General features: G+C 42.9%; 1 pseudogene; it reads left to right on the top strand.

The window, feature by feature from the left end:
* Nucleotides 1-3830: 3830 nt before the first annotated feature.
* On the top strand, nt 3831-5479 carry LOC105483359 (leucine-rich repeat-containing protein 2 pseudogene; annotated as a pseudogene).
* The last annotated feature ends 768 nt before the right edge of the window (nt 5480-6247 follow it).

Raw genomic sequence — 6247 nt, 5'->3', positions numbered from 1 at the left:
CTCCAGCCTGGGCAAAAATAATGAAACTCTGTCTCAAAAAAACCCAAACAAACAAACCCCAAAATGGATTAAAGATTTAAATGTAGGCTGGGTGCAGTGGCTTATGCTTGTAATCCCAGAACTTTGGGAGGCCGAGGCAGGTGGATCACTTGAGGACAGGAGTTCAAGACCAGCCTGATCAACATGGTGAAACCCTGTCTGTACTAAAAATACAAAAAAAATTAGCCGGGCATGATGGTGGGCACCTGTAATGCCAGCTACTCAGGAGGCTGAGTCAGGAGAATTGCTCAAACTCAGGAGGCAGAGGTTGCAGCGAGCTGAGATCACGCCATTGCAACTGCAATCCAGCCTGGGCAACAAGAGTGAAACTCCGTTTCAAAAAAAAAACAAAAAAGATTTAAATGTAAGACCAAAAACTATAAAGATAGGAGAAATGTTTCAGGATATTGGCCTGCTCAAAGATTTTTATGGAAAAATCCTCATAAGTATAGGCAATAAAGGCCAAAACAGACAAATGGAATTCTGTCAAATGAAAAAGCTTCTGCACAGCAAAGAAAACAATGAACAGAGTGAAGAGACAACTTACAGAATGGCAGAAAATATTTGCAAGCTATTTATCCAACCAGGGATTAATAGCCAGAATATACAAAGAACTCAAACAACTTAACAGCAACAACAACAACAACAAAAATTTAAAAATAGGCAAATGAGCTGAATGGATATATCTCATACAAGAAGATATACAAATGGCCCACAGGTATATGAAAAAATGTTCAACATTACTAATCATCAGAGAAATGCAAATCAAAACCAAAGTAAGTTCTCTCACCCCAGTTGGAAAGGCTATTATTAAAAACAAAAAAACAAAAACAAAAAAATACCCGACAAATGCTTGTAAGGAGGTGGAGAAAGGACACCTCACCTTTTTTTTTTTTTTTGAGATGGAGTCTCGCTCTGTCGCCCAGGCTGCAGTGCAGTGGCATGCTCTCAGCTCACTGCAAGCTCCGCTTCCTGGGTTCACGCCATTCTCCTGCCTCAGCCTCCCAAGTAGTTGGGACTACAGGCGCCCACCACAACGCCCGGCTAACTTTTTTTGTATTTTTAGTAGAGACAGGGTTTCACCATGTTAGCCAGGATGATCTCGATCTCCTGACCTCGTGATCCACCTGCCTTGGCCTCCCAAAGTTCTGGGATTACAGGCGTGAGCCACCGCGCCCGGCGAGAAAGGAGAACTCTTATGCCCTGTTGGTAGTCATATAAATTAGCAGTCATTATGGAAAACATTATGGAGGTTCCTCAAAAAACTAACAATAGGCCAGGCACAGTGGTTCATGCCTGTAATCCCAGAAGTTTGAGAGGCCGAGGCAGGTGGATCACTTGAGGTCAGGAGTTCAAGACCAGCCTGGTCAAAATGGTGAAACCCCATCTCTACTAAAAATACAAAAAATTAGCCAGGCGTGGTGGCGGATGCCTGTGATTCCAGCTACCCAAGAGGCTGAGGCAGGAGAATCACTTGAACCCAGGAGGCAGAGGTTGCAGTGCGCCAAGATGGCGCCACTGCACTCCAGCCTGGGCAACAGAGCGAGATGCCGTCTCAAAAACAAAAACAAAACAAAACCCCCTAAAAATAGAACTACCATATATGATCCATATGATCCAGCAATCCCACATCTAGGTATATATCCAAAGGAAAGGACATTGATATGTCAGAGAGATATCTGCACTCCCATGTTTTACTGCAACAGTATTCACAATAGTTAAGACATGGAATCCACCTAGATACCCATCAACAGATGAATGGATAAAGAAAGCATGGTATAGGCGGGGCGCAGTGGCTCACGCCTGTAATCCCAGCACTTTGGGAGGCTGAGGCAGGCAGATCACCTGAGGTCAGGAGTTCGAGACCAGCCTGACCAACATGGAGAAACCCCATCTCTACTAAAAATGCAAAATTAGCCAGCCATGGTGGCAGGCGCCTGTAATTCCAGCTACTCAGGAGGCTGAAGCAGGAGAATCGCTTGAACCTGGGAGGTGGAGGTTGCAGTGGGGCGAGATTGGGCCACGGCACTCCAGCCTGGTGACAGGATGAGACTCTATCTCATATAAAAATAAAAATAAATAAAGCATGGTATAGGCCCAGGGGCGGTGGCTCATGCCTGTAATTCTAGCACTTTGGGAGGCTGAGGCAGGTGGATCACCTGAGGTCAGGAGTTCGAGAGCAGCCTGGCCAACACGGTGAAACCCCATCTCTACTAAAAATACAAAAAATTAGCCGCATGTGGTGGTGGATGCCTGTAATCCCAGCTGCTCGGAGCCTGAGGCAGGAGAATCACTTGAATCTGGGAGGCGAAGGCTTCAGTGAGCCAAGATCGGACCACCGCACTCCAGCCTGGGCAACAACAGCAAAACTTTGTCTCAAAAAAAAAAAAAAAAAAGAAGAAGAAGAAAGCAAGCATGGTATATATGCACAATGGAATACTGCCATAACAAGTTAAAGAATTCTGTCATTCACAGCAACCTGAATGAACTTGGAGGACGATAGGTTAAGTGAAATAATCCAGACACAGAAAGATAAATACTGTATGTTCTTCCTCATATGTGGAAGCTACAAAGTTGATCTCTTAGAGGTAGAAAGTAGAATAGTGGTTACTAGAGGCAGAGATGGGTAGGTGGGGAGGGGAAGATAAGCAAAAGTTGGTTAACAGAAGTAAAATTACAACTAGGTAGGAGGAATAATTCCTGGTGTTCTGTAACACTACAGGGAGACTGTAATTAACAATGATTTATTGTATATTTTCAAATAGTTCCAAGAGCAGATTTTGAATGTTCCCAAAACAAAGAAATGATAGATATTTGAAGTGATGGATACGCTAATTACCTGGTAATTATACATTGTATACATGTATCTAAATATCACACTGAACCTCATAAATATGTACAATTACTATGTGTCCATTTAAAATAATAATAAAAGCAAAGAAAACCCAAAATAAAAAAGATGATTGTTTAAACAAAAGTAATAATGGAGTATGAGGTTTACAGCATATATGGAAGTAAAATGTGAGACACCAATAGGACAAAGCATTGGTTTGTTTGGAGGGGAGGCTAAGGGGGTTCAGCATTCCCCAGGATCTCTACCTGTGACTGAATAGTACACTAAACTCAGTAGGAGTGTTATAACACCTGTCTGGCCTAGAGGCCAAGCCAATTTTCCAATTTGGTAGTTATAAAACCAAGCCATTTTTGTTTGTTTCTTTGTTTTGTTTGTTTTTTCCTAAAGAAAACAAAAAGAGCTAGGAACAGTGGTTCACACCTATAATCCCAGTGCTTTGGGGGGCCAAGGTGGGAGGATCGCTTGAAGGCAGGAGTTGAAGACTTACTTTGTGCCAACGTTGCATCGAACAACTGAATTGCCTAACATTTTCATTGATTTGATGAATTGTTTGGATATTGCATAGATACAGGATTTAAAATAAATTCTTTCCTTAAAAATTGAGTGGCCAGGTGCAGCGGCTCCCACCCGTAATCCCAGTGTTTTGCGAGGCCAAGGCAGGAGGATCACTTGAGGCCAGGAGTTTGAGACTACAGTGAGCTATGATCGCACCACTGTACTCCAGCCTAGGTGACAGAGCAAGATCGTGTCTCTAAAAAAGAAAGAAGACAGAAGGGAACCGAGCCCTCAGTCTGGTGGTGTTGGTATTGGCCGGGCCGAGGACAGCCCAGAACTCCAGGGTGCTAGCCTTTCAGCCACAAAAAAATCCCATTTCACCCAAGGACCAGAACCCACCGAAAAGATCCGCATTCCCCACAGGTAATTTCATGCTCCCAAAATGGGACATAACATGGTCGTATTTGACATTCTGTTGTCAGAGCCTTGTGGGAAAATTGTGTCAAGAAGCACAAGTTTGGCAGAAGAAGGAAGCAGAAAGTCTTGAGAAGAATGCATCGGAAAAGACAAATGAGGGGTGAACCCTCGAGGCCAAGTGCAGGAGGAAAGGCATCTCCCAGGCTGAGTACTGGCTGGGAGAATGGCTTCATAGACATTCACAGCATGCGGCTTCTGGAAAAGATAGAAAGGAAGGCTCTCACAAGGCAGAGTTCACTTCCCAAGGACAGAGGCAAATGGAGCAGTGCATTTGTGTTTGGACTTTCTGGGGAGCACTGGATGGAGCTGCCAGATTTGTTGAAGGAGCAGACGCACCTGAGAGAATGGCAGGTATGCGACACCCCAATTCAAATCACTCCTACATATATCGAGCTGTTTCAAGTGATGAGAATTCAAGATCTGCCAAGAAACAAATCTCACATTTTCCAGCTAAAATCAGTTGTTTGAAGAACTTGAAATAACTCAATGTGAGTTTCAACTATCTGAAGAGCATTTCTCCAGAGCTGGGAGACTGAAATCCAGAGGGACTGGATTGTTCTGGAAATCTAGAATTCACAGAGCTGCCTTTTGAATTAAGTAATTGGAAGCTAGTTGCATTTGTAGGTATCTCAGCAAACAAGTTTTCCAGTGTCCCAATCTGTGTCCTGAGGATGTCTATTTGCAGTGGTTGGATATCAGCAACAATAACCTGACTGACCTGCCACAAGATAGAGACAGGCTGGGAGAGCTGCAGGGCTTTCTCTTGTATAAAAGCAAGTTGACCTACCTTCCTTACCCCTTGCTTAACCTGAAGAAGTGCACTTTGTTAATCGTCAATGGGGACCACTTAGTGGAGCTTTCAACTGCCCTTTGTGACTCCTCCACACCTTTAAAATTTGTGAGCATTACAAACAATCCCCTCCACCATTTTTTTTTTTTTTTTTTTGACAGAGTCTTTCTCTGTCACCAAGGCTTGAGTGCAGTGGCACGATCTCAGCTCACTGCAACCTCCACCTCCTGAGTTCAAGTGATTCTTCCACCTCAGCCTCCTGAGTAGTTGGGACCAGAGGTGTACACCACCACACCCAGCTAATTTTTGTACTTTTAGTAGAGACAGGGTTTTGCCATGTTGGCCAGGCCAGTCTCGAACTCCTGGGCTCAAGGGATCCGCCCACCTCAGCCTCTCAAAGTGTTAGAAATACAAGCGTGAGCCTTGATAAAGAATTTATGAGGCTGGGTGCGGTGGTTAATGCCTGTAATCCCAGTACTTTGGGAAGCCAAGGTGGGTGGATCGTGTGAGGTCAGGAGTTTGAGACCAGCTTGGCCAACATAGTGAGACCCTCGTCTCTACTAAAAATACAAAAATTAGTGGGGCGTGATGGCACGCGCCTGTAATCCCAGCTACTCCGGAGGCTGAGGCAGGACAATCACTTGAACCGAGAAGGCAAAGGTTGTAGGGAGCCGAGATTGTGCCTCCACACTCCAGTCCAGGTGACAGAGTGAGGCTCCATCTCAAAAGAAACAAGAATGTATGAAAGCCTATACTGAAGATCTTAAGGAAAGAGAATCTTCCCAAGCTGTACCACCAAAGGGTCTTTTAGCCTTCAACTTTGATATTATCCATCAGAAGACAGCAAAGTCTCACTATTCTGTGGAGCTTTCAGTTTTTGTGTTATGGGTCATGTCATGTAGGAAGAATGGCTTGTGCTTAAGGACAAAGTCTAGAAACTATCATAGTGGTTAAGACAAGTGATTTTCAAATGTCAAATATATGAATACCTCCCTCCAAAAAAATTTTTTTAAAAAGTAAAAATAAATGAGGCTACATTATTTGGCCTTAAAAGATGTCAAGCCTAGAAATTGTAAAAATTTCTTAGGCTCTTAGTATAAAATACTGAGAGAGGAACTAATTATGGTCTGGAGTTTCATTGGCTGTTAAAACCTATGGAATGTTGTCTGGCTCCTAGTGCTTTTGTGTGGTATTCTAATGTATGATTTTGCTTTTGAAACTGTTGGGAAGGTTGGAGGTCAACTGAATTGTTTATTCAAAGTCATAAATGCAAATTGTTTTCTCATCTCTGGAATTAGGAATCTTTGAATGTAAGTGAGAATTTCCTTAAAAGTTAGCAGAAAAAGTTGGTTTTTATTTGGAGACGTGTTAGGTTAATTACAGTCTTAATTTGGTGGAGTACAATGGAGATCTTTTTTAATGAACATGGAGAAGCTGGAAATATTATACTCTACAACCTGTTATCAACCTACCAAATAGGTGAAAAAAAGTCCTAGGTGGAAAATTAAGATTAATATCAATTACATTTCTTTGTGAGGCATGTTTTTATCTTAGCAATTTGGACTCTGGCACTTCATCTGGAATATGTATAT

This window comes from Macaca nemestrina, chromosome 11 (genome assembly GCF_043159975.1).
Source record: "Macaca nemestrina isolate mMacNem1 chromosome 11, mMacNem.hap1, whole genome shotgun sequence".
Classification (NCBI taxonomy): Eukaryota; Metazoa; Chordata; class Mammalia; order Primates; family Cercopithecidae; genus Macaca; species Macaca nemestrina.
Note: the sequence above shows the minus strand (reverse complement) of the source record. Positions and strands in the feature narration are given on the sequence as shown.